We start from the raw sequence: 27,195 nt of genomic DNA on the forward strand, positions 1-27,195 counted from the left end.
AAGTTACTTTACTCTCCTCTAAGCATAAACTCCCTCATCTGTGAATGCTGAACGTAATGATCTCTACCTCTCAAAGTGCTTTTGAAGATTATAGGAGATAATTTTTTAAAATTAAAGTATAATTGATTTACAATGTTGTGTTAGTTTCAGGTATCCAGCAAAGTGATTCAGTTTCATATATATATATATATATATATATATATATTCTTTTTCAGATCTTTTTCCCTTATAGGTTATTATAAAACATTGAGTATAGTTCCCTGTGCTATACAATAGGTTCTTGTTGTTTATCTATTTTCTATATGTTAGTGTGTATATGTTAATCCCAAACTCCTAATTTATCCCTCCCCCCTCCTACCCCTTTGGTAACTTTAAGTTTGCTTTCTATGTTTGTGCGTCTATTCCTGTTTTATATATAAGTTCATCTGTATCATTTTTTTTAGATTCCACATATAAGTGATATCACATGATATTTGTCTTTTTATGGCTTACTTCACTTAGTGTGATAATCTCTAGGTCTGTGCATGTTGCTGCAGATGGCATTATTTCATTCTCTTTATGGCTGAGTAATATTCCATTCTGTATATATATATATATATATATATATATACACCACATCTTCTTTATCCATTCATCTGTCGATGGACATTTAGGTTGCTTCCATGTCTTGGCTATTATAAACAGTGCTGCAACAAACATTGAGGTGCATGTATCTTTTCAAATCATGGTTTTCTCTGGATATATGTCCAGGAGTGGGATTGAAAGATCATATTGTAGCTCTATTTTCAGTTTTTTAAGGAACTTCCATACTGTTCTTAAAGGAGATAATTTTTGTTAAAGCATCAAGCACAATGTCCAGCACATAATAGATGCTTCTGGGGGTTATCTGCCGTTTGTTTCCCCAGATCCATTCTCAGCCCTTCCCTAGACTTCTAAGTGTCCGGGAGAATGACCTTGATGAAATACACACCTGGGCTCCTCAACCCTCTAGTTAAGTCAGCAGTTTGGAAATTGGGAGGAGAGAGAGGATGGGGTATTTATTCCCTAGGTCTTTCCACCTCCTTCTCTCCACCTTCCCTACCTCCAGCGCCCTCTATGCTAGACCTTGGTTTCTCAGTGGCTGTATTCTGCTTCTGTCCCTGAGCTACAGTTCTTGCTGGGTCCCAATAATAATTCCATCCTCTAATTACAGTAATCAGATCATCTTCGTTTGCTGAGGATTCTCTGTTTTAGCACTAAAGTAGTGTCCCAGGAACACTTCCAGGTCTGGGCAAACGGAATTGTTGGCTACCCTAATCCCCTTCAGTCCCAAAGTAGAATACTAACCTCTCTAGCCCTCTGTCAGGTTATTTTCTAAAGCTACGGGTTTATGAATGATTTTTACTTTCAAGGGGAGCTTTCTGTATTTTTCAAAAATAAATAAATCTGAACAGAGCCCTGGAAGATGGAAATCTAGGCTGAGCTCCAATTATATGACCTTGGGCAAATTACTTAACCTTTCTTGTCTTCTGCCAGGTCATCTGTAAACTGGGTTATCTTGCCTGCTGCAGTGTTGATGTTGCCTTCTTCTAGGGGGAACGCTATACCCATCAATACCCGTAGGTCTCTCAAGTCATGAGATGAATAAATATCTTGAGAGAAAAATAATTTCCTATCTGTTGCTTGACCCCTTAGTTTGGCTTCCAAGCCCCTCTTCTGCTGGAATTGCTGTTATTCAAGTCATCAGTAACCTTCTTATTGTCAAATCCAATGCCCAGTCTTCCTTCCCCTGACATTTACCATGACTTCTGTAGCAGGTTGAATTGTGTTTCACAAAAAGCTATGTCCTAGTCCCAACCTCCAGTACCCCAGGTAATGTAACCTTATTTGGAAATAGGGTCTTTGCAAATGCAATGAAATTAAGGATCTCAACATAAGAGCATCCTGGATTTAGAGTGGGCTTTAAATTCAATGACATGTGGTGTCCTTATAATGAAATGAAGAGAGAGATTTGAGACACAGAGGCAAAAGGATGAAGTGTGAAGAGAGAAGCAGAGATTGGAGTTGTGCTGCCCAAGGCAAGGAATACCAGGAGCCAACAGGGGCTGGAAGAGGCAAGCAAGGATTCTCCCCCTTTGGTGGGAATATGGGCCTACTGGGCCCTTGATTTCAGACTTCTAGCCTCCAGAACTGTGAGTGAATAAATTTTTGTTTTAAGGCAAGTTTGTGGTAATTTGTTATGGCAGCCTTAGTACACCAGCTCTTCCTTGGTTTTCAAGACAGCCTTCATTTTTGTTCCCCTCTTACCCTTATATATATGACCAGTCTTTCTCAGGCCCCTTTTTGGCTCATCCTCCTCTTGTTTCCTATCATGAGATGTTCTTGCAAAGTTTTGTTCTTGGCCTTCTTCTGTATACCTTAGACAGTTTTCCTTCAACTGAGAGTTCCCCGTCATGGTCTCAGACTCCATAATGGGCGATGGTACCCAGTACTCTATCTTCTGGAAGAACACAGCCACCTCTTTCTGGATGTTCTGGATGTCCAATTCAAATCAAATAAGCCCAAGGTCAACTCATTATCTTCTCTCACAAACTTATCCCCTTCCTCCTGCACGCCGCCCCCCCCCCCGCCAGGATTCCCTAATTCAGTTGATGGCATCACCTTCTATTCTTCCAAGCTTTGAAGAAATCATCCTTATCACATAGACTAGTCATTTCTGTCTCAGAAACATCTCTTGAAAACTGCCCCCCTCACTTTTCCATCCCCAAAGCCACTGTCTAAGATCATGAGTTCACTGATCCTCGTCACAACTACTACCACCAGCTCCCCAGCACAAACATCTTTTCATTTCTTTTCCATTCTCACCATCACCTTCAAAGGTATCCTGAAAAGTCAAAATCATGTTCTCATTGTTCAACTTCAAAGTCTCTGTTAGATCCCTACTGCCCAAATCAGTGAATCTCAACCTCTTTTCCGCCACACAGAGAACAGGTGTTCATATTCACCAGTGGGTACCAGTTATACACAGTTCTCTGAATGTTTCTCATAGCTCTGCCCCTTTCCCTCCCAATGAAGAAACACATCGAAAATACAAGGGAGTAAGGATGACTTATTTACCTGAATAACTTCAAATCTTCTCGAGTTGAAAGTCAAACTAATTATTTTAGAAAACGTCAGCACTTTATTATTCTTAATAAATCACTTGCAATATATCTCATAGACACACTGCATCGTGGCATAGAAATTGAGGATGAATAGCCTGGAGAAAATTCCATTTCTCCTTAGCATGCCGTACAAAGCCTTCACAATTTTGCTCCAAGTTTTCTTATTGTCTCTCATTCCCCACATCACCCTCTGTACTCCAGCGACACTGATGACACAGAATTTCTTAAAGACATCACTTTTGTTAACATTGAATTCACTCTTAGGCTCCCTCTGCCTGTAATGTCTTTTACCCCCTTGTGCAACTGATGAACTGCTCTCCTTTCAAGACTGTGCTGAAGTGACTCCTTCTCTGAGAAGCCCTCCCTGAGCTTTTAGACATGACTGCTCTTTGATTCTTCTTTTATACATAACTGTAATCATTTCCTAAGGCTGTTATAACAAATTAACACAGCCTGCTTAAAACAACAGAAATGTATGCTCCCTCAGCTCTGGAGGCCAGAAGTACAAAATCAAGGGTTCGCCAGGGATGGTTCCCTCTGAAGGCTCTGAGAGACGGTCCTTCCTTGCCTCTTCTTCACTTCTCATGGCTGCTGGAAACCTTAGCATTCCTTGGCTTGGGCTGCTTAAATCCAATCTCTGCCTCTGTCATGACATGGCCTTCTCTCTGTGTGTCTCTGCGTCTCAAATTTTCCTCTCATTTCTCTTATAAGGACACCAGTCAATGATTTAGGGCCCAGCCCAAATCTAGGATGATCTTACTTCAAGACCTTTAACTTAACTACATGTGCAAAGACTCTATTTCCAAATAAGCTTGCATTCCCAGGTATCAGGGATAAGGGCTTGAACCTATCCTTCTGTGGGACACAACTCAATTCACTACAATTCCTCTGTCAGAACTGTATCATAAGAATTGGTTCACATATATGTCTCTTCCATCACACTTTGGGCTCCTTGAAGGCAAGGACCATCTCCTACTCTTTTTTTTCTTAATCCCCATGGCTTATCATAGCTCTTAATAAGTACTTAATAAATATGTTTCTGAAGAAGGAAAAGAAAAGCAAGTGGGTTATAAGTGAAATTGTCTCTCTCTTTTCGTAATGCACAGCTTCTCTCAAGCCTTAGGCTTCCAAGAATCTTCCATGCCTAAGCCTTTTAAAAAAATCATTTATTTATTTAAAAATTCTATAGTGCTTTACAATTTTCAAAAATTTCACACACATGATTTCATATAACCCCGTAAGAACCCTTTTTAAAAAATCCCCTACCCCTATCTTGCCCCACCACCGCCTTCCCTCTCCCTACCGGGAGCCACTAGTTTGTTCTCTATATCTGTGAGTCTGCTTCATTTTTGTTTTATTCACTAGTTTGTTGTATTTTTTAGATTCCACATATAAGTGATATCATACAGTATTTGTCTCTTGCTGCCTGACTTACTTCACTTAGTACAATGCCCTCCAAGTCCATCCATGTTGCTGCAAATCATGCCTAGGACTCTCAAGGAACATAACCAAGGACCAGCCCCAGAGGGCCAGGTAACACTGATGGTTTTCCTGTCTCTTTACAGAGCTGCAGATCTGAAAGCATTCAGAGGTCATTGGTCTCTGCCTTGAGGCACATCTGTACAGTTAGCTCATCCTAGCATCTGATAAGCTAGACTGAAGAGAATCAATCCTGATTTTAAAAGCCAACAGAGATATGCTTTTGAAAAACTCTTTTTGGGACTCCGTTCCCACTAGTACTTGGTTAAAAAAATAAAGCTTAGTGTCTCCTTACACGTCATGTTGCGTTTCCCAGGTTCCCCTCCCTCTGCCACCACATTGAAGCTCACATTTTGAGACCCTCAGAAATCCTTTCCAACTGCTTCCATACCCTTGGAAACTGAGCAAAGCTCAAGAGTCAGAAAATCTAGAGCTCTTGGCCTAAGGCAGACCACAGATTTCCAAAGTCCCTTGGTATAGCCAGAAAATACAGATAAGCATCACAGTACCTCTTAGAGGTAGAGTAATGGATCATCCAATTAATTACTCCAAAAATTTCCATCTACAACTATACATCCAGTAATTATCCATTTCTTTGCCTCTTAACCCTGGGCTTTCACACTGCCTGTAAAGCCAAAAATATTGTATCTTGCTATTGCAAGATTAAGTTTCATATTTGCCCCAGAAAGAAGTCAAAGCAAAAAGGAGAGGGGGAGAGGGAAACACCTCTAAGCCATGCATAGTTAAGGATTTGGTTTCAGATCAATGTTAAAAAGCAGAGATAATTAGAAACATCATATGATTTGTGTACAACACAAGAGCTGCATTGCTAACTAAAACCATAACTGACCTAATTTCACTGAATGTTCCAACAAAAATGACAGACATGCAAAGAAAGAAATATAATGCAAGCATTGGATGATCCATATTTTCCCCTTGAGTTTCAAACACATTCCTCACACAGCAGACAATACCTATGTGTTACTAACAAGAGTACAGACCCTCTCATGGCCGGCAAAATGGTTCATGCTCATCCCCAAACCCACAAGATTGCAGCTGCTTGACCCCAATAAGACTAAAGATATTTTTTTATTATTATTATACCTCACTGTACTCAGGAATGGAACAGAAAGCTAGTTAAAAATCAATCCATCACAAAATCTGTCTCTTTCTTCAAATCCATTAACAAAATGTAAAGGAATTATAACAGAAATTCATTTCTCTCTTTCAATACAGGACAAAATTAACAAAATCTCTACCCTCTCCTAAATGATTCATGTGTCTTTAACTGCACACTGAGGGATATCCACGGGACACACCAAGTGACATCTCAAGGTCTAATCTCTCTTGCAGACCATTTCTCACTTCTTATTGTAGCCCTTCCCGCATGCAAACATGCTTGGGAAAAGGGCACATTGTGTAAGTTATCTCTGATCATCTGGCAGGATTTAAGCTCTAAGATGGCATTTTATTTGCCTTGCTCTGCTTGGAAATCCCTTGCATCAGCTCTGCTTTCACAAAAGGAGTTGGGCTGCGCTGCTTTCTCTTAAATATTCTTTGCTGAATATTTCCTGTTGGGCAAATGCTTATGGAATGCACCCAATAAAGTGTCAAAGGGAGAACGATGTCAGTGAGTGCAAGATTTAGGGGACCCAGAGAAAATTCTTGTCCATAATAAACAAGGGTGAGAGTGCCAGCAAATCAGAAAGCCCCACCTCTGGGACATCTTATCTCTACCTGGCCTGTGCCTTATCTAAGGCTGCTTATCTGTCTCCCTGATTTTAAGTAAGCATCAGCTCCGCATTCTCAATTCCCATAGCTTTAGCTGTGAAAGATAGAAGGATCCTCTCACTATAGAGGTGACAGAGTTCTCTATTATTTAGAGCAAGCTCATTTATTAGACAGGTTTTCTCACAGCAACTGCAGACAATATTTGCTCCCTGTTAACCTGCTGACATATTATCTGTTCAGGACTCAGGTAAAGATAGGCCAGGCTCGTGGCTATGCACTGGATGCTACCATTGCCAATATTCTCAGGATGGAATAGGTAGGGATCGCAGAACCTGGGTTTCAAAGTATGGCTAAGACTTGTTCCCTTTCCACTGGAAGGCAACTCTCTTACATAAATAGGGCCTTGTGTTGATTTTCTAGAAATTGTTCTGCAGGCTGTTCACTCATTCAAGGAAGATTGGTTGAGCATGAGGCACTGTGCTAGACACTGGAGAGCATCACAGTGAATAGAAAACTCTCCTTTGCACAGTGTGGGAAGAAAGATTCCTAAGGAGATAATCATAATCTAGAAAGACAATGGCTGGAATGGATACAGGGCTCTGCTGTGGAAAGAGTCAGGCAGACAGAGGGTCAGATTCCAGCTCCACAACGTTTCCCTGGGGGACCTTCAATAATCTCAGGTAATTCCCAGCCCCAACTTACTGGTCAACGTAATGAGAATATCATCTTTATAGATTTGTTCTGAGAGATCAGTGAGAAAATGTACGTAAAGCACCAAGTGCTGTGCCTAACACATAGGAGATAGTCAACCAAAGGCAACTGCTACGACTGCTTTAGCCAGAGGAACATGGGAGAAGTGAAGGGAAGACTAAATCTGCACCCCAAACAGGACAATTACTTCCAAAGGGAAATAATATATGAACCAGGTCTTGAAGGATATTGCTTTGGGTATTTATTTCTATGTAACAAACGACACTAAAACCTACTGCCTTAAAATATCCATCTTATTTTGTTCATGATTTTGTTGGTCAGGAATTCAGGAAGGGCTCAGGTGAATGGTTCATCTCTGACCCATGGGTGTTAGTTGAGGCAATGGGGGCAGAGCATCCACTCCCAAGAGGCTCCCTCACTTGTCTGTCTGGTACCTCAGTGTCCCTTGGCCTCTCCCTCTCTTCACATGACATCTCACCCTTCATGGCCTCTCTTCGGGGCATGGGCTTCACACAGGCATGGCAGTCTCAGGGTAGCCAGACCTATTACATGACAGCTAGCTTCCTCCAGAGTTCACATTCCAAGAGATAGGAAGTGGAAGCCACCAATCTCTGAGGTTTGGGATCATCAAATTCTATCTATCAAGTAGTCACAGAGTTGAACCAGATTCAAAGTGAAGAGATACAGACTCCTTCTCTCAATGAGAGGATTTGCAGCCATCTTTAACCTATCACAGATGTGTGGGAAATCATCAGACAGAAAAGTGGAGGGAAGCATTTCCAGACCCAGAGAACAGACTGTGTGGACAGAAGCTGGAGGTGAAGCCTGCATTTATCTCCTCCTAGTTTGGAGTATGGGGCCCACAGTTGGAGTTGGGAGCAATGTGGGGCTATTGCCTACTGTTCAGTTTTTTAAATCCTGACTTCGTGTTGCACCTGTGTGGAAATATGAGACATCATCATCTCATTGGAAGTAAGGAAACTGACTCTCTAATTCAGCATTTCTTATATCTAATTTCAGCAGTATCTAGTAGTAATGGGAAAAGTCTAATACTCAGTGATTATAAGGCAAGCTACTCTATGATCACTCTCTCTCATTCTTCTGCCCTTACAACCAAATATTTTATGACTTATTGTCCCCTGGGTCACATATCAATTAGAGGATCTATTGCCATATATTGACATCATAGACATTTTTCACTCCAGGTACCCCCACTGAACTCTAAGCATCTAAGTTTGGACTTGCGTCTGCCCATCGCCCACCCTAGCACCATGACTGATCCACCCTGATCCATGGGCAGTTTGGGCTCCGGGAAAATATAAGATGTAATTTATGTCCTCAAGGGACTTCTCTCATTGGGTGGCAGTGAAATGAAGACAAACCACCACAGCACACTATGGCAAACACAGACCTAGAGGAAACATAGAGCCAAGAAAAAAATGTGCCTCAGGCAGCAAGCGGATTTACTTGGGGCCATCATAGGTTTCCAGGTGACTTTATAAAAAATAAACACACGGATGCACACACACATACACACACACTCACACAGTGAAAGAGTAGTTAGGATACAAATTTAGAAGATACATTTTCCGTGTAGCATTTTAGGGAGAAGCATATGTTTTAGGGGTATGACATATGTTGACCATCTAAATGATATAACTAAACTTCTTTTTCTAATTCTGGAAAACTTTTGCCTCGAATAACATTACAGGGGAATTTGGGATTAGCAGTCGTTTTTGCCTGTCTTTAACTACTGCCCCTCTGACCTAATGTTCCATTATTTTAACTATCACTTAAGGAACTAATGAATTTCAGACTAAACTTGGCATTCTCAACAAGTAAAATTCACCCTCTTCCTTTTCAACCCACACCCAGACTTTCCTCGTGGTGTGAGATCATTCAGGGTATCGTGGAGAAAGTTATCGGAAACAGAGGGAGGAAGGAGAGCCAGGCTGCCAGCCACGATGAGCCGCCCTCGCATCGTCCTACATGTTCTCCACTTTTTGGGTTTTCTTCCTCCACTGTTTTGCTTGCTTTTCTCTCCATCATCTGTTTCAAAGAACCTTCAAAAATAAGCATGTAAAGTCAGCTTAATCAGCTTTTTACAATTTCTATACAATTTAAAGGGAACTCAAAGAACATCCCATTCAACATCTCACTCTGCAGGGAGAGAACTGAGGCTCAAATATACTAAACGTCTTTCCCAGCATCACAGGGCCAGAGTTTCTGACTCCACTAAAGCCGGTTGCCTTTCTAGTCATGTCCAAGAAATAGAGAGAAGGGAACCTACTGTCTTTCCTACAAAGAATTGTGAACAAGGATTACAGGCTATTATTTTTAAAATATTATCTGTTCTGCCCATTTGATTAAAAATGGTCTGAGAACATCTCAAATTTACCCCAATTCAAGGCAATAGACTTTGTAAAGCAGGCCAAGACTTCTATTGCAGGTTAAGAAATGAAGAAATGAAGCTAGTTATGCATAGTCCATAAGGAAAGAACACACCGTACATTCCAGTGTCTTTTCCAACTGGAAAGAACATTCATCAATTATTTTGTATGGAAATTAGTTCTTAATAAAAATCCACTCTAAGAATAAGGCAAGCCTATGTTTTCCTGCAAAAGTAAAATTCTCACCTTCCAAAGAGAGGCAATGATGATGTTGATTAAAATTTTGTGAGTATAAAATGATGAGTGAATCCTGAATGATACAAATAGTGCTTTGTTAACACACCAGTGACATTGTTCAGCTGCTATAAAATAGAAAGTCTCTTCTTTAACCAGCAGAAAGGAAATTGGTTTATATAATAGCAATTGTATAATTAGGAGGAACTACAATAACGTTTGACCATCCTGCCTTAATAACTGTGTTATAATAGAAACAAAATACTATTTATGTTATCCTCTCATTGAAGCCAATAAAAATTATAAGGCAGCTGATTTTATTTATGGATGTCTATTTATTACAGATTTCTTTTAGATTTAGCTACCACAAAAATGACTCTTTGGCTATGAATATGGATGATTGGATAATTTAATACCATGCTATCTCAGCCAAATTAAATGAAAACATATTGGACTTTTATCTTCCACCCAAGTAATTTTTCTTTAACTGTTTTTCTCCAAGTACCCTTGACATGTTCTGACTTGCTTACTGTCTAACTTTTAGTTAGTGACCACAGTCATCCAGAACGACAATGTGCGGAACATTTAGGAGTCAGTCTTGCAGATAAGTGTTAGTCCCACGCTGGGAAGTGGTTCCTTGCAGGGTAATGAGCTACAGCACGGATGGTCAGGAGCAGCAGAGCTGAGAGAGGAGGGGAAGAAGTTAAAAGAAGTTCCTTATTGACCAAGGTTCATAGCTGGACCAGGCTGGCAGAAGTAGACTCCCTGATCCAGGAACGAAGGGAAGAGCATTATTTCACAAGCAGGCGCCTTTCTGCCTGTTCACAGGGAGGCTCGGGTGTTAGGATGACTCCCAGGTGGAGAGTCCTGGCACTTCGGTTATGGTCAAGATCACTGGAGACTCTTGGTGGGAGTTTGCTGAGTTGCGGTAAGTAGTGAGATGAGCAAATTTCCACAGTATATCCCACCCGGGAGTCAATTTTTGAGATGGGGAAATGGATGTCAATAAGTGAAATATGAAAAACAAATGAATGGTCCAGAGAATAAAGAGTAATATTGCTAAACACAAGGAATGGTAACTTCATGAGCCATTAAAGTGGGATTTTGAAGTTCCTGCCTAAAAGATCTGGCTATTTTCTTTTTTTCCCCTTAAAAGATCATTAAAGTACCTAGATCAAACTTAGGATCTCTTTTGGTCATTTTCCTTTTGTTTAGAACACACTGGTTTTCTATGTTTTACTTTCTTCTTATGTCTTCACAATGTTAAGATGAATGCCTAGCTCATTTTCTGTTCAGTATAGCTTAAAATAAGAATATAACTTGTGTGAGGATATGAAAAAAACATACTACTTTATATCATGCAAGACAGTTAACATGGTGCTGAGTATTTAATTGGCTGTTTCCCATATCCAAATGTCTCATTCCCAAGAAGTAATGAAATGTCTTATCTTAAAAAAATTACTTTATATCTTATCACTCCAAGATAGCATTTATACATTAGTGCTTTTATTCAAAAGAGTGAGTAATGGGAATGCTTCACACAATGGGTGGTTGAGGGTGGGAGTTAAGCATGGAGATGTTATGAGCAAAGAACTTTTGGAGAAACCTTGAATCCCAGAAGACAGGTTTTTGCTTCCTCCCGGGCTCCTAATGCCAGACCTGGCTCTGTTTCTGGTGTGAAACGGCATGACAGAATATTTGATTTGAATGATATGTTTGCCAGCAAATAGATGGCCTTTCTATTGCATAATGTCATTTCATACCAAAAGATACAACAGTCTGAAAGCCGTAATCCTAAATAACGTTTAGTCAGTATCAGTCAGGATACACTAAGAATATAAGAAGTTTCTGCATAATAAAGGACTCTCACAAAATGAATCTTGTTTTGTCTCTAAATGAAAGCATTTTCAAGTTATTCTGAGTTTTTACATTATCCCATCCCAGTGCAACCTTGGAGTTGTGATATATCAAGGTTCTTCCCCCTCTGGGATAACAATCAGCGAGGAGGGAAAATAATTACTTTTGCTAGTAGGACACTGTTTTATATGATCCTGTATTTAACTGTACAGGTTATTACCTTCTTAATATTTTGATGGTTTTGAACATAAAAGACATTGAAATATTAAATAGTTGTCAAATGCATATTGTCTCCTCAATAATATTAGTTTCTTCATTTTTTCTTGATGCATTATGTTTACTTGAATTACTTTGAAATACTACATGAGTCTGATCAGAAAAATACATATAGTTAGATACTTTGTAGTCCAGTTTAAGTAATGTCAACATCTGAGATTCAGTGACAACAATAAAAAACAAACTTTTAAAAGCCTAGTCATTCCCAGGATTTTATTCCTACACCATCAATTTTGTATCAGCACTAGGAAATATGGAGGAAAAAAAACTAGTGCTTTTACTATAACTTCCTTTCTCTATTATTGCCTAGTCCTTCAATGAAGTGCTAAATGCAAAGAAATGACAAAAATAAAATGGAGAAGAAATCAGGAGGAGAGTGACTAGTACAGATAATCCACGACCAGCTTCTGACTCAAGAGGCCATATCAAAGAACTAAGTTTATTAGGATCTTAACAGTCTTAATAGTCCCAGTTTTTAACCATTGTTGGCACAGAAGAAATTTTCACTAACTGTCTGATTAATTGATGAATTAACTAATGATTCCATGGTTTGTTAATCTATAACTTATCTCTCTTATTGAAATAGTCTCTTTCCTGGCACTAGATTATTTCCAGTTCTCATATTTATTCATGTGGATTTTCTCCAGCTTGTCTCCAATTATTAGCCTATCACTTAGTGTTCTCCTCTGCAAATTAATCATTATCTAGCCATTAGGTCCTCTTATCTTTTCACTCTTTCTCTCTCTAGGAGCTTTGAACAATACCCATAGTGTTACTTACCCATATGTAGATGACTCACAAATACATCACTCTAGCGCAGATCTCTCCCTGAATTCTAGTCATATATCTAGTGGTCTACCCTTGACATGTCCCTTTGGATGTCTAAAGAATCCATAGCCATGATCGCCCCACCCCACCCCAACCAACCAAACGTGGTCTTTTTCCGGTGTCCTTGTCTTAGTAAATGACACTAATTTGCATGCCATCATCCTTGACGACTTCCACATCTTTGCCTCCACATTCAATGTCTTGAAACCACTCATTCTTTTTCTCTACCTCTTCTAGTACTACCTCATCCAAGCTGCCATCATCTTTCACCTTTACTAACTACTTTGTGGTTACTATAACCACTGACATACTAAGAAAAGTCAAGATTAAGTGGGGCTGTTTCCTACAAGTTCAAGGCCATGGCAATCACTCAATATCCCAGGATATCAAGGGTATCAGGAAACACCTTCAACACGCATGGTTCCCAGCATCTGCACCAATGTACATACACATTAAGATCCACAAAACAGCACACTTACCAACTGTGGAAGCTTCAGTATTTTTTTTTTTATTAAAGTATAGTTGATTAACAGTATTGTGTTAGTTTCAAGTATACAGCAAAGTGATTTGGTTATATATAGGATATGTATATATCTATATTTTTTCTGATTCTTTTCCAGTATAGTTTATTACAAGATATTGAATAAAGTGTGCTATACAGTAAATCCTTGTTGTTCATCTATATTATATATGGTAGTGTTAATCCCATACTCCCAATTTATCCCTCCCTGTCTCCCCTTTGGTAACAGTAAGTTTGTTTTCTATGTCTGTGAGTCTGTTTCTGTTTTGTAAATAAGTTCATTTGGTTCAGTTTTTTAGATTCCACGTATAAGTGACATCATATGATATTTGTCTTTCTCTGTCTGACTTACTTCACTTCACTTAGTATGATAATCTCTAGGTCCATCCATGTTGCTGCAAATGGCAATATCTCATTTTTTATGGCTGAGTAATACTCCATTGTATATATACATATATATGCATGTATGTATATATATATATATCTCACATCTTCTCCATTCATCTGTTAATGGACACTTAAGTTGCTTCCACAGCCTGGCTATTGTAAATAATGCCACTGAAGTTTCAGTATTTTTATTGTTTATTTATCTTTCTGTTCTTCTCATCCACTAGCCTTGCAAACTTCCTAATACATATTTTAATCACAAGGTCCAGATCTCAAGTTGCCTTATCTAATTCAGTACTCACTCAAGGTGAATGCTGATGAGTGCCAAAGCCTGGATCTGAACTGATTTAGTCAGGAATAGTTGGGTATTAGATTTTGCATCTTTATTTTCAGCTTTTCAGAACAGGCCTAAAGCAATGAAATTCATCTGGCTAATTTATATATTTCAGTATTTTGGAAGACAAGCTGTTGTGGTGGACTTCAGGCTGTGAAAACCAGGGTCTAAGCCCAACTCCACCACTTACTAGCTGGCTAATCTAGGGCAAGAACAATCCTATACTGTCGCACTTAAACTCCTTAACCTTAAAGGATTGTTGGGAGTTTTAGAGGCTCAATATAGGATGGTGCTGTGCCTTTAGGCTTTCAAGCATTGGCTTTGGAGTCTGAAAAACCTGGCTTCAAGGCCAAGTCTATCACTTATAGCAATTTAAGAAAGTTTCTTAACCTTCTCTGCTCTCAACCCCAATTTCATCATCTATAAAATAGCGATATTCTACCTATCTCACAGGGTTCTTTTTTTTCTTTTTTCAGCCGTGCCACACAGCTTGCAGGATCTTACTTCCTCTACCAGGGATTGAACCCAGGGCCTTAGCAATGAAAGCACTGAGTCCTAACCACTGGACCACAACCAGTGAAGTCCCACCTCATAGGGTTGTTTTAGCGATCAAGTTAGTTCAGGGACAAGTGCTTGGGACCGTGACTGGCACCAGGTGAGATCAAGGGGCACCTGTGATGGGAAGAGAAACTAGAAGAAAGTGAGGTACAAGCTGAGCAGGTTCATGACCAGGAAGAGGTGAGAGGGATGTGGGGCAGGTTGCCGGCAGCCAAGTCAAAAAGCATAGAGAGAGGAGAATAGTGAAATCAGAAAACAGAGTTACTGAGAGCCAGGAATCTATCACCAGTTAGTGAAAAAAAAAAAAAGAGAGATAATGAAGAAAACACCCAAAGTAAAGGAAATGAGAGAGCCTATAGTCCCAAAGAGAGAACATCAGTAGCTTCCTGATAATTTTCAATTCCTGAGGAACCAGCTAGAATTCATTTCTTGTGAAATTTCTCTGAATTATTTCAACAACAAAAAAACCTTGTTTTGAGTAACTTTAAAGTGGGGAAACCTGACAACACTACCTCTGCCAGGCGATCAAAGTCAACATTAACAGTGACAAGTCATGTTGATGGCACGTAACTTTGATACAATGCGATGATGATGGTGCTTTATGTTTGTGCTCTTCCTCCCCAAACATATAACCTCAGTCAAAGTATAAGAAAAACACTGACAAGACTCAGTTGAGGGACAGTCTACAAAATACCTGACCAGTATGCCTGAAAACTGTCAAGGTCATCAAAAACAAGGGAAGTGTGTGAAACCATCACAACTGAGATGAGCCCTAGGAGACAGGATGACTAAATTTCATATGGTATCTTGGCTAGGATCCTGGAATAGAAAAAGGACATGATTGGGTAAAAACTAAGGAAATCTGAATAAACTATAGATCATAGTTCACAATAAGGTGTCAATATTGATTTTTTAATTATAACAAAGAAACTATGCAATATGTTAACAATAAGGGAACTGTTGATTATAAGGAAATTCTGTACTGGCTTCACAATTTTTCTGTCTAAAGTATTCTAAAATTTAAAAAAAAAATTTTTTTTTAAATAAAGGAAAAGGGGACTTCCCTGGTGGTCCAGTGGTAAAAAAAAATCTGCCTTCCAATGCAGGGGACGCAGGTTAGATCCCTGGTCAGTGAACTAAGATTCCACATGCCGTGGGGCAACTAAGCCCGTGCACCACAACTACTGAGCTCGCGCTCCTCAACGAGAGAGCCTGCGTGCTGCAAACTACAGAGCCCACGCACCCTGGAGCCCGAGCGCCACAAATAGAGAGAAGCCCGCACCGCAACGAAGACCCGTCGCAGCCCCCCAAAATTAATTAATTAATTAATTAATTTAATTAAAGGAAGAAAATACCTCTTTTGTTCCTTGAGCTAGCCTAAGATAAGGTCTGAGCCTGCAACCAAACCATCCCTGGCTAGATCAGGTCAAATCCTGGCTCCGGCACTAACTGACTCTAAGATGTTGAACAAGTTACTTAAAATCACCAAGGTTCTTCACTCCTCTATCAAACAAACAGAGTACATTTAAAGTTTGCTGGAAGAATTAAATAGCTAAATGTGTGGACGGAGCAAGTACTTATTAAAAATAACATTATTTTTGCCATCATCATCATTATTATTACTATAATTATTTAAAGTTATATTAACCAAAACATGGCAGGTACTCAACAAATATTGTCTCCTTTATCCATTCCCCCTGTGTATTGGTTCTTTATAACACATACACATACTACCTAGAGTATCAATACATTTTAAATGTCTGTACAAACTCTCTTAACACAAGCCAAGTATATACAACTGACCACACAAAATGTCACCATAAACTGGAGTGATTCATCTACTGAAGGAATCTTCTGTGGAGAGGTTGCACTACATCTGCTAGGGGTTGACCAGGGCCTGCAGGCTGACAGTGGGTCATGGGCTGGCCTTTGTCCCTTTAATCTTTTTCTCACTCTAGATTGAGCTGGCCTCAACCTTGTCCACTCATAAAATATGCCAGTGTTTCCACAGGGTCGGGCCCTCTATTCCACCACTGAATACAGAGAATTTTTAAAGGGTAAAAGGGTAAATGGGCTATCAAGCCTGCAAATGGAACTTAAATAATAATATAACATCTTATGATGATTTTTTAAAAGCCAACTTCCTAACACAGGTCATTAATGTGGCCTTTGTATCATTTAGGATAGTAGAAGCATAGAAAAGGAGGAAAGTAATATTTCAAAGTCTTTTTTTACTATTTTCATAAGGAAGCATATTTTCTTTCAAGCACGAAACATAATATACTTAACTCATTTTTGATAATATATATTAATCATATCATACAAAATATACAACGAACAGAAGAGAAAATTTTCTCCAAGTTTGAAATGTACCTGTTCCTCCAGATTAATTCTGATGTTTAAAATGTTCATCATTTCTTTGTTTTCTTTTATATCAACAGACTGTTTTTTAGGCTTTGCCCTAGCCATGGCCCTATCAATTCAAATATAATTCAGTTTCACTAAATGCACAAACATTTGGAGGATGTAGAATATGCACTTGGCACAGTGCTAGACCTTATGAGGACACAAAGGAGAAATGACACAATCCCTATCTTCAGGTGGCTTATTATACAGCAGAGGAAATGAAACATGACGATAATTATATGTGCTTGGCTAGAATATGATGAAGGCTATAAAGGATGCTTATTCAAATCACCATCAGAAGCAATCAAGGAGAGGGGAGCTATTTCCAACCAGAGGGATCAAGAGACTTATGAATAAGCGTTCTCCCTGAAAAACAAGGAGTATTTTGACTCCTGGAGAAGAGGCAGTAGGGTCCAAAAAGGAACCTCAAAAGTATGAGGATATTCATGGAGCCAATAAAGTGGAGTTCATAATACAGTTTACTTTTAACTAAGTAGTTAAATTCCACACCAACAGCAGTTTGTTGCTTATTAAAGACAGTATCCCAATTTTGTTGAGTTCAGCAGACATGATTTTCCTTTATCTGTCATTGTAACTGGGTGATGCTCAGTATTCAACTTTGCCCTAATTCCTGGAGAAACTTCCTTTCTGGGTCTCTCTAGCCTTCTATAGAAGAGACGTGATGTCACTGTGTTTGTCCCTGTTATTTCATTTCCCAGGTTCAAGTTTTGTTTGTGTGAATAACTCAACATGACTCAGAAATCTGACTTTTAAAGTATCAGTACTATTGTCAAACAAGCAGCACATGCTCCCCAGAGTTACCTAATTTAACATGACTCTTATAAACTGAAAAATATAAAAAGAGACATCTTCGTAAACACAGAACTCATGAAAACTTGTCCTGTCTTTCTGGCCATCAAATGTCCTAACAGATTCCAGTTCATATATAGGTCTAACATTTTCGAGTTGTAGAATGTTTCAATCAACAATATATGACCTTAGGAAAACTTGCTTAAATCTCTCTGAACTTCAGTTTTTCATGGGTAAAACAGAAGTCTGAGATGTCAACCTGGAATCAGAACGTTAATGGATCAGACCTCTAGAATCTGCTGGGAAGTATGCTTGGGAGTATGGTTAAACCCTGATCATTTTAAGAAATGTGTCCTGAGACCTTAGCTAATTCTAAATTTCCCAAAACCACTTAGTGAGACGTGGATGGTGAAACAGTTCACCTAGGAGCTAAGTGAGTCTCTGTGACGCTTGCTGTGGTCCTTAGGGTGGCCTTGGAAGGGACTGTCACAGCTGAGAATGCCTGTGGTCTGCCCGGGGTGTATTCTAAGGACTCTGGTCATGCCTATCTTGTCTGATTAGCTCCTCAGGATAGAACTGATCTTTCCAAGGCGGTGACCAAATTCTAACCTGGGATCACTAGAAAAATCCAATTGTATTTGTATAATTGTATTTCAGGGCGGTGGATCACAGGGGTCATGATACACCCAAATACTTGATAGATAATTCAACTGAATATCTTTATAATTACATTCAAAGCACACAGCAAAGGAGGGGAGCGAAGGGGTCAGACTGAGTCTGGTAGGAACTTAAGCCTCCTCTATCTGAGTTGAGAAAGGCTTCCTGGAGAAGGCAGGAGTCGCTTTAATAACCACTGGGACTCCATCTGCACCTAGTGTGTTGGGTTAAACCCAAACTGGCCAGGACTTGCAACCAGAGAGACTCAAGTGGGCTGGAACACAGGAATTCCAAGCATCAAGGGCTTGACATATGTCCCATCACCTAGAATTAGTTGCACATGTCTTGTTCCTCTACTGAGTGCAAGCTGCCTGAAGACAAGAACCTTGACGTTATCGAAACCTTCATGGGCCCCTGGACAGTGCCCGGTACCTGGCACTTGGCAAGGGATAGGTGTCAAATAATTGAAGGAATTCATATTATAGCCCCAGAGCTGGAATGGTTTGAAATCAGAGAGCTGCTATTCTTTGATCCTGCTAGGATGGCTAGACTCTCTTCCCAGCCATGACCCTGGGGAAGGAGAAGATGGGTAAGGAAAAGACTAGAACTGAAGCTTTCCTCGTTCCTCCTAGGTAGAAATGTGCCTAAACAGAAAGCAGAAAGGTGAGCAGACATGCTGGGCTCCTCAAATAGTGTACACAGAGTGTGCTTTTTCCCCTACCCCACCCCCATTGCTCCCTCCTCACCTCTCCTTCGTGTCAGGAAAGTCTGGAGTATAGAGTTAAATAATGATGCTTAGTTGAGTTCCATTCACATTCACTGGGTATGTGGTAGATTTGGTACTATTGTTCAAAACATTTGCTATGCTTCCCTGTGAGAAAATTCTATTTCCCTTCCTCACTGAAGCAGACTCGGCTGCCTAACTGGCTTTAACAATGGAAAGCAAGTGGAGGTAACTCTCTCCTCTGAGCAGAAGCTTTAAGAGCGAGTCTGTGATTCAATGTCACCTCTTTTCCCTCTGCCATGAGACCCGCCACATTCCAGATAAAAGTTGCTCATCAGTCTGGGTTCCAGATTAAATAGGATGTGGAACAGTGTCCAAGCTGACCAACACTGGACATGTGGTGTGAAAAAGAAGAACTCTTTTCCTTACAAGCCACCAAAATTTGAGGGTGGTTTGTTTTTGTACCATAACAGCCTGTGCTATTGATACAAGTACACTTTCCAAGTGTAAGGAACTGTGCCAGGTGCTAGAATACAAAAGTAAATGGCATGGACCATCATCTTTAAGAGACGTCTAATCTGTGATACAGACAGAAACATACTCAGCAAAGCATTACATGAATCAGATTTGTGAGGAAAATCTCATAGACTCTTTCCTGATAAACTACCTCAAGGAAAAGCAGTCCAGGGACATGTAGGCAGCTGATCAGGTAATATGGTCACTGTGTCCAAAGAGCGGCATTTGGAGATCACGGCATCCAGGGGATTCTAGGGGGTGTTTATTATTCACAGAAATTAAGATGTCAGTATGTCCCAGTTCGGGTTTATATTATTTTTCCTAGTTGCATTATGATTCGCACTTTCTTTTACTCCATCAAAGTATCTCAGTTTAGATAATGAATTATATAATCACCCCAACATTAATATGACTAAAGCTTATTGGTTGTTAATGGTCTGAGGCTGGCATCCTGGACAGGCCATGCTTCTCAGACAGGCTGACTGCACAAGTCGAGTGTACCAGATGGGCCATGCCGACTGACAGGATAAAATGTCAGATCACCTGCCACACCTACAGATCCCTGCTGAGAAAGAAGCCCAGGGGTCTCTTTCAGAAAAATACTCTTACGCTTTTGCACTGAGACCCTAATTGGCCCTGATACTCCCGCCACAACTGATTAAACCTGAGAATATGTGCCAGAGTTGACTGTGGACAGTCTGGAAGAAGGGCGGTGACACATTTTAAAACTGATTTGTTCATTCATTCAAGAAATATTTACTGAACACCTATTCTGTGGGAGGCCGTCTATACTGAATAGTGACAAACTACCCCAGCCGCATGCTGTCTTGGGAAATATGACAGTGAGACGCATTGCAAGGGCGGGAGTACCGGGGAAAGGAAGCAGCACCAGTGAGCTCCCCTTCTGAGGAGGTAACAAGAGGGCACTCAGGCTGCTGCTACATCAGAACCTGGTGGGCTGTGGTTCTAAAGCTTCTTACCCTCCACGGAGCACCCCTGTCATGGGAGTGCTGGGACCCTTTGGAGTTAGCTTTGTGGCTGCTGAGATGGGTTAACCTACCTCCCGATTCCCACCTGCATCCCAAAAACCAACTCCCATCTAGGGTTGCCAAATTTGGTAAATAAAACCTCAGGGTGCCAGTTATATTTGAATTTCAGATAAACAAGGAATACTTTTTAAATCTAAGTACATCCATACAATATCTGGGACATATTTATACTAAAAAATTATTTGTTGTTTATATGAAATTCAGATTAACTGGGTGTCCTAGATTTTGTCTGGCAATCTTACCCCTATGGCATGGGCAGGGATGGGAGGGCAGGAGGGTGGGGGCCAGGGAGTGTGGCTGGCAGAATCTCAGTGGCACAGGGATTTTATAGCAAGTCAGCCCTAGTGCTGATTCCACCTTCACCACCCCCAGAACTTCCAATCTGAAAAATTCCCCGCATTGGACTCCATTTGCAGAATCTGGGACCTCTCTTCCCTCTTAGTCTCTCTGACACTCGGTTTGGTCAACAGGAACATGGGAATAATTTGAAAGATGTGAGGTCACTCACTCACTCAATCAACAAATATTTACTAAACATTTTCTATATGCCAGGTACCCCGTTCAGTGATCAAGACATACATAGGCCTTTCCCCTCAGGAATTCACCAGCCAGTGACAGATACGAGAGTGAATAAACAGAGGACATGTATTGAGACAAGAGCATTGATTGGCATACAGAACATTGGCAGGCTGGAGCCTGGCTCAGTTGCTCCGTAAATGCTGACTAGTCTCTAGGGACAGAGCTCTGGCCTCTCTTTCCTCCCACCCTATCTTAGCACTCCTCCAAGAGTTGAAGGCCTGCTCTGGTTTTCAGCCCTGGAGTGAGTTCCCCCCTGGCAAGGGTCCCTGACATCTTGGGCTGCCTTTCTAACCTCCACCTTTGATGCTCTGCCCACCTCTCCTGCCAGGGCCTCCTGCTGCCTCCCTCTAGGCCTCCCTGATTCTGACCTCCCACTCTGATGACAGGCCTTGACCCAGTGGTTCCATTAATCTGACTTCCAGGCATCAGGCATCCACAGGAGAGCTCGTCCAAGTGAGAATGGCTCCCACTGTACCCTTTCACTTGGGCAAAATATATGCCTGTGTCATAAAGCAATTCCCTTTTTTAACACGACCTTGTGAGTGTGGGCAATCACTGTGTGACAAGCCTAGTGGTGATGTTAAAGATGTGTAAAAGTGTCAGAGATGGAAATAAAATATGATCCAGGTTTTCCAACCAGGAAGTGGGTCTATTCATGTAGCTACGTCTTTAATGCCACTTCAACCTTCTAGTTTCTGAGTTAGCTCAAGCAATGTCAAACCTGCGACCCAGCACCGGCAGCTTGAGAGTGGGAGTGTCAGTGCAGATCTATTTCTGTGGCAAGTTCAGTACAGGCTGAATTTAAAATATGAAAAACAAAAGTGAGGCTCATGACTATACCACCGAAAGGGGGGGAGGGGATAAAAACACAAGACTTCTACAGAAGAACCATCACCCTCCTCCCAACTGCAATTTATTACAAGTGTTTCTCTATTCCAGCTCCTAACATCATGTGCCAAGCTGAAAAAGAGACAACTCATTGTGAGGTTTTACTGTGCCTGCTTTTAGTAGCCAGCTCTGGTCCTGCCAACCCTTCTATCCTCTCGCCAAATAGAAAGTTGCAACACAGAGGAAACTGTCTTTTGCTGAGTGGAGGAATGGCAAAGTCCCCACACACTAGGTCTTACTGTTTCCTTGGGGTCCAAATGGAAGAGAGAGGGGAAACTGCTGCTGTGTTTCAGGCTCACACAGATTCTCCAACATCCCAGGCTGGGGAGGGAGGGGGGATGAACTGGGGGCAGTTATGTGGGGTTTTTTTTTTCTTTTTTAACCTAAATGCCCAGAAGTACCTCCACCAATAAGTGGAGTCTAACATCAGTGAGTAAGATTGAAATGACCCAAGTATAAAATTAGCATTTCTCATGTTAAGCACTCTTGTTTTGTGGCAGTTGTTTCTTGATAGGATGCTAATATAGCCTTTCCCATGCCCCTATAGGAATAAAACTAGTGGAAATGCTACTATACAGGAGAGCTGTTGACCTGACCTGCTCTCTTCAGGCATTTTCACCCATCGATGTTGGCTGGGCCTCCATAGTGACTTGACAGCATGACCATCTTACGCCAAAACTGGTTTCGAAGGGCAAGAAGAAAACTGGGCATTTCTACTTATAATGAACAAGGAGTTTATATGATAAAACATTCTTGTGAACTCAGGGTGGGGGGAGGGGAGGGAGACGTCAGAACTAGCCCCTTTTTGTTCCCTGAGGTCTAGCCTTGGCCTTGCAGCATCTTTTGTCTGGATCTCATGAGTCTTCATTGTTTGAGTAGTGATTTGCGGTGCAAGGTTGCTGACTAATTTTCCTTTCTCTTTAAATTCCTGTGTCTGCTTTTTTGGCATTTTTATCTTTCCATTTCTTCTTCATGAAAGGGACTTCAAATAGAAATGGAAAAAGGAATCTCCTACAGATGAACTCTTACAAATGTTCAGCTTTTGCAACACAACTCTTATTTGCAATGTAAATTCCTTCATCACTAGATTGGAAGAGATGTGTAAACTCCTCCAACCAGTATATCATTGACTCGGGTTGCCTCCCATTTTTTAGCATAACTTTTCACTTAGATAAGGACTGGAAATTTCCAGAACTGAAAATATATTTTCAAATTGGCATACAACGATATTTCTGTAGGGCATGTAATTTTAATTCATTCATTAACCCAACCAATAAAAATGTTTATTGTGTACAATGTGCCAGACCCAAAACTAGGTATTGTAAGTTTAACAGTGAACAAGATAAGTACAATCCTTGCCTTCCAGGAGTCAGAATTCATTCCTCCATTCATTCTTTATTTCACAAGGATTTACTGAGTCTCACAAATCTACGGGACATAATGCCAGTCCTGAAGATACAAAATAATTTCCTGGTCCTCCTAGTATCTCTGTATTCTTAATTTTTTTCCTCAGTTCTAATGGCTTATTTTATACAAACTTTCAGCTCTGCAACTGAAAAACAACTATGATTGCAATTATCAGTAGTCCAATTATCAAAAATTCCAAACTACTAATTTTCGGCAATTTTTTTCAACTAATTAAATCCGAATCAGGTTTGTCCCATTTGAGACTTCATTAAAACTGAAGTATTTGCTGTTTGAATGCTGTTTTGTAAAGTAAACACAGTCAGAAGGAATAAGCATTGTTAGGGCTTCATTTTCCACAAGGTTCTGCTTCCCTGCTCTCCTCATTCTAAGTCTTAGAATTTGGCTATTAAATATACATTTGTATATCCATCCTAATGTGTTTCTTAAATTGTTTTTATTATGACCATGAAAAGAATTAGTTCTAAATGCATAAAATCAGCTTCTAATTCTTACCGAAGAAGATGTAACAGGAGTCTGAATATTCTCCCACGTGAAACGTTCTATCGTGCGCTCGCAGCTGCTCCTGGCGGCTTTCTCCCCGAGTGGGTTTTGCTCGGTGCACCCCGGAGGCTGGGCCTGCGGGACACGGTGGAGTTCCTGCAAGTCCTGAATGCGGGCTGCAGCGAGTCAGCAGCCACGTCGGTCTCCGCGGCAATCTATGAATTTTCCTCAGGGCAAACGACGTGAGGATTGGTACATGAGTGGGGAAGACAAACATGGAAACAAACACTCTGAAGACAACAAGCAGTTTTTTGGCCATCACTGATGAGTCACACACACTACTGAAATGAATGGCAAAAACACATCATGGGATGTGGATGGAAGCATGGGGCCCCGGAATGGCATCCTTGGCTTTACTGTGCAATCAGTGATGCTCCAACAGCAAGAACACGACTGCTGGTAAGTTCATTTGGACAAACCATGAATTCATCGAAGTGGCACTCCAGAACAATATGTAGTTTATTCCACCAGAAAGAAGATTCAGGAGTGCACCCCACCTTCAACGCCTTACAAGTAAAGACAATGAAAAACAGTTTAAACACATAAAATATAGGACTTTTCATGTAACTGCCTTTTTACTGCTTACTATTAACTTGATTAAAATTGTTTGACTAAGGGAAAAAAGTGTCAAATTAGAGAGTCAAATCAAAAAGTGGAACTAAAGTACATGGAGGTCATTCAAATGCAAACTACATAGATTCCTCATAAATTACTGGTATCAAGGTAGGAAGGAAAGAGATGCAACGTTGATGGGAAGTTACTAAAATAACCGGCCAAATAAATTAAAACTTTGATTCTTAAAACATTGGGCATCAGGCAACACATGACAGTGATCTGTGAGAAACGGGCCCTACGATTGCCCCAACTTGCTGCCTTGAGAGCTTTTCCAGGCTACGGCACGGGGATGGGGAAAGAAACCAGGCTGAGTCCCGGAGCTTCCCTGAGTTGAAGAGACAGAGCTGAATGTTCGTGGAGGCCCAAGCAGCTAGAACTCACAGGGGAAATGATGGTAGAGGAGAAACCTCTGACTTAGGCAGAGAAGAAAGCAGCTTTTAGTTTGCATAAGACCTACAAATGTTTCATCAACTGTTCAGAAGTAGTTGGCTCTAGGGTCTTATCCTGTGTAAAAGAAACAGCTCTCTCATCCCTCTGGCTGAAACAGCACAGTTTTGCAGCTTGACAGGTAGGGCCTAGATTCCCAAATTGGTTGCATTTGAAAGAATCCTTCTTCCTGGTTTGGGTACTAACTTATAATAATTTCTATTTTGGTCTGGCCAGCTAAATGATGTAGTTGGTGAATTGCATCCTAGTATTGAATCAATATGAACAACAGGCTATACCATCTGAGATGAAATCTAACTCTCTTCCTCTGTAGGCTTCGGTGGTTAGAGATGGTTCTTCAAAGGCCATCTCCAGTGCCTTTGTCATCCATGATGCCTGCTCTTAATCATGTGAATATAAACAATTCACTTTCTCTTATCATAATTATCATATTCTGACTTCCTTTCCTTATTGACATATCACCAACATTGATCATCTCACACTTTAAAATCTGAACTTACTGGGTCTTTATTGTCCATCTTTTGAATCACTAGCTGTCCTTCTGTATATGTGAGGATGTCAGTGTTCACTGAGAGTGTCTTTCTTTTTTTTTTTTTATAAATTATATTTATTTTGAATTTTATTTTATTTATTTTTTTATACAGCAGGTTCTTATTAGTCATCCATTATTTTTTTTAATTAATTAATTTATTTTATTTATGGCTGTGTCGGGTCTTTGTTTCTGTGCGAGCGCTTTCTCTAGTTGCAGCAAGCGGGGGCCACTCTTCATCACGGTGTGTGGGCCTTTCACTATCGTGGCCTCTCTTGTTGCGGAGCACAGGCTCCAGATGCACAGGCTCAGTAGTTGTGGCTCCGCGGCATGTGGGATCTTCCCAGACCAGGGCTCGAACCTGTGTCCCCTGCATTAGCAGGCAGATTCTCAACCACTGCGCCACCAGGGAAGCCCGAGAGTGTCTTTCTTCATTCCCCTCAACCCATTCTCTTCTGGACTCGTTATCTTGCTAGTGCTCATTGTACTATTCTCTAATATTTATATTAATAAGACTCACTGTACCAGTCTCTACTCACTGCATACATTCTCCCTGTAATGTACAGCCATGTCTCCAACTTCCAGCCACAAGATTAAATCCCCATTGATCGCCAGAGCTCTTGACTAGTATTTCCTGTTGCCTTCTTGATCTTTCTATCTGCATATCCTACAAGTACCAGATTATATAAATTTTCCCTGTTCCTGATTCCAATTAACAGCACCATGATTCACCAGGAGACCCAGACCAAACTGCCACCAGCACCACCACAAAACCTCACCAAGTGCTTAAGCTCGAGTCTCTTGAATTGACCTACTCTATGCCTCTTAAATATTACTCAAATCTGTACGCACGGTCCTTTCCATATTCAGGCTTACATGCATCCTTTTAACATGGATCCCTTTGGAATATAAAATGGGCCATTTTAAACCCTTCTTTAAAAGAACAAGTGTTCTTTAAACCCTTGCTTTTAAAAAGATGTTCTGTTTAAGCAGCACAGAGAACAGGAAAGAGAACATCCTTTCCTTTACAAACATACAGAAATAAAAAATAATATACAGCAAAATATTTTAATACAGAGCTGAACTCAAAGAACAAAAAGGGAAGTCAACCAGAAACAAAGCAGGAGTCAAAGCCAGAACATTAAACTCAAGAGCTGAAATAATAGTACAGCCTGGTGGTATATTGGATATATTTGGCCAAAGGGAAAATATCCAAGTAGTGACAGAAAATATGGCCTTGAGGCCATGCATGTGATGAAGATGAGTTCACAACACAAGAGAATCAGCAAATGTAACAGAGAGATTAGCACTACCAAGAACATGGGATAAAGTAACAGTCAAAGTGCTTATAAAACTATCTCCTTAAAACTATTAAGGAGGTAAAAAATTAAGAAAGAAGGAAAGGGTGATATTTTTTAAATGGCAATGTTAAAAAGAGAAATTATAATATCATAAGATGAAAGATTTAGTAACTAAAATTAAAAACTCAATGAACTGGAGAACAGCAGTTTAAATATAGTAGAAGAAAGAATTAGTGAATTAGAATATAGGTGAGAAAT

The 27,195-nt window shown here is 40.4% G+C and overlaps 1 pseudogene; it reads left to right on the plus strand.

The window, feature by feature from the left end:
• Positions 1–24,562, plus strand: part of LOC133101705 (NADH dehydrogenase [ubiquinone] 1 alpha subcomplex subunit 12-like) — a 166,675-nt pseudogene extending 142,113 nt beyond the window's left edge.
• Positions 24,563–27,195: the final 2,633 nt, after the last annotated feature.

This window comes from Eubalaena glacialis, chromosome 11 (genome assembly GCF_028564815.1).
Source record: "Eubalaena glacialis isolate mEubGla1 chromosome 11, mEubGla1.1.hap2.+ XY, whole genome shotgun sequence".
Lineage (NCBI taxonomy): Eukaryota > Metazoa > Chordata > Mammalia > Artiodactyla > Balaenidae > Eubalaena > Eubalaena glacialis.